At 29.1% G+C, this 2,629-nt stretch overlaps 1 pseudogene; it reads right to left on the bottom strand.

The window, feature by feature from the left end:
- Positions 1–1,016: 1,016 nt before the first annotated feature.
- Positions 1,017–2,629, bottom strand: part of LOC107019366 — a 39,062-nt pseudogene continuing 37,449 nt past the window's right edge.

Here is a 2,629-nt window from a genome sequence, read left to right on the forward strand (position 1 = left end):
GAGAAGTGAATTAGTCGTAATGTTTCTATGATATCAAGAATAATTTATAACGTAAACATTTTAATGAATTTCAGTTTTCATTACAACTGCAATTTGAACACTTTGTGTTTAGATAAATAAACTTACAAACATGTGGTAATTAAATTTGAAGTCGTGCTTTTGATTATAAATACTTTGTTATTATTGGTGTTGATAAATATACTTGTGTCAATATTTGTTTTTAATATAAAATTTTATAAATCTTATGATACAGTAAGATATATAAATTTAAGAATTATTAGGTAACATAATGTATATGATACATATGGTTTACCTAGTGTATCATGTACTTTTATTGTGTGTTTTTGGTACACATTGTTTATCTAATGTATCATGTACTTTTAGTGTGTATCATTGATTTGCACAATGATACATCTCCATTAGATAAAAAATACAAAAATATTATTGAGGTTATTGTGTACTTTACAATGACTATAAATCATGTATCATGTGAATTTATATAATTTAACTTGTGTAATGCTTTTTTTGTTATGCTTTTCTTGAAATATACAGTAAATAACTTTACTTTTAAAAAATAATACCAATTCATATAACTATGCTATTCAATTTACCTAAATATCATGTAAAAATTAAGGATTATAGGGTAACATAGTGTACATGATACATACGGTTTAGCCAATGTATCAGTTATTTTTAGTGTGTGTTTGGTATATATGTATCATTTGGTTTTGCCCAGTGTATCATCTCCATTAAATAAAAAATTTAAAAATCTTTATGTGTATGTTTAATTATAAATACTTTGACTATACTTTATTAAATGAATTAAACCTGTGTGGGGCTATAATATGTCTGATATTTATTTTAAATATAAAAATATTTGTTATGTAATGTTAAAAAAAAATATTCATGGAAATTGACAAAACCAAAAAAATAACATTAAAAAGGATAAAAATAGTTGTTCAATAACATATAAAAACAATAAATATAACATTAAAACATTGTTTTATCATGAAATGCTACACTATGTGAACTAAATCTTCTTCTGGTGGTGGTGTGACTATGCCCCTGGATTTTGGTGGATCATCATTGTCGCTAACATATCCGCACTTAGCCTTCTCACTTCCATAACTCCACAGCAATGCTCCATATCTTTGACGCAGGTAATCAGGACTAAAATCAGCATATGATATATTGATTTGGTCACTGATATACTCGGCAAATGCAGTAACATATAACCCACAGTCTCTAGAAAAAAATACAGAATAAATTAAAAACTTAATGATACATTAAAAAGGGCACATGAAAAATTCTTGATACTTACAGGCTATCGCATTCCTGTGTAGGGATGTCTTGTGCAAATTCAATCATGAAAGGAACTTGAGGCTCCAGAAGTGAACCAGTAATGTTGTCTTTATATGCATGACAATCAGCAAATTTTGTGCGTTCATTTTCTTCAAAAAATCCACTGTCAAGTAGGTATGAAGGAAGCATTTTAGACAACATCTTGATCTCATGAGGAATTGTTTGTTTCCTTGTGCTAATTGATGAGTCAAAAACCCTTATCAACCTGTTTTTCAACTCAACAACAGCCAACACCCAATGGAATTCTTGATCACAGTTAATTGGGATGTAGACCTCATCTACAAGATGCCATGGTAAAGCAACTAGTATTCCAAACCCTTTGATGATGTTAATTATTGACCTCTCATGTACAGATACAACTGAAGCGCGATCAATATGTTCTTGTGTAGTAAGACTATCATCATCATCGTCCATGTAATATCTATCATAACAGTTTTTTACATGTGACATGAACAAACAGTGGGTTGTTGTGTATCTGTATTGATCCATGCTGCAAAGTTTTGATTTTTTACGAAGGTAGTAAAAAATCAAATCGATGTGCTATAAACAAAATGAAAACATAGTAAGAAATGATATACATCTAAAACAATATAAAAAAGGAAATATAATTATGTGAATATAGTATGATACTTTTGCAAATTAAATAGTATGATACTTCTACAGAATGTATCATTGCTAATTAAATAGTATGATACTTCTACAGAATGTATCATGATGTTATAATATAGTTATGACTGATACATATTTCATAAATAGTTTAATATTATTACCTCATCAGACCAACATTTGTTTGGTTGTGACATGGCATAAAACCAATTCTTGTTCATTGGAAAAGCAACAACAAAGTCCATCATCGTAAATCCAAAAGAAGAAGATTTTGATCTGTATTTATCGTCCGATGGGTTCCTGCATATATGATACATAAGTTTTCATATATGTACATGATACATAACACTCACTTATTTACAATTTTTATATAACAAAGTATCATGAATTAGTTGTATAAAAAATGATTACGCCTAACACTTGCAAAAAAATATGTATAAAACTTACTTATTGTTATGATTTTTTAGAAGCCCCGTTGACAACCAATTCATGTAATCCTCAGTAAGTTTCGGCAAAACTTTATCTGTAATGCCACATCCTTCGAACGGGAAATGGAGTCGAGCCATATCCTTCAATTTCTCTTTTCCCTTCTCGCTTGACCCAAAAGAAGTACAATATGGAGATTGAATCCTTCTCGAAGGCATTCTATTTCTATGCGCAG

The sequence above is a fragment of the Solanum pennellii genome, chromosome 5 (assembly GCF_001406875.1).
Source record: "Solanum pennellii chromosome 5, SPENNV200".
Classification (NCBI taxonomy): Eukaryota; Viridiplantae; Streptophyta; class Magnoliopsida; order Solanales; family Solanaceae; genus Solanum; species Solanum pennellii.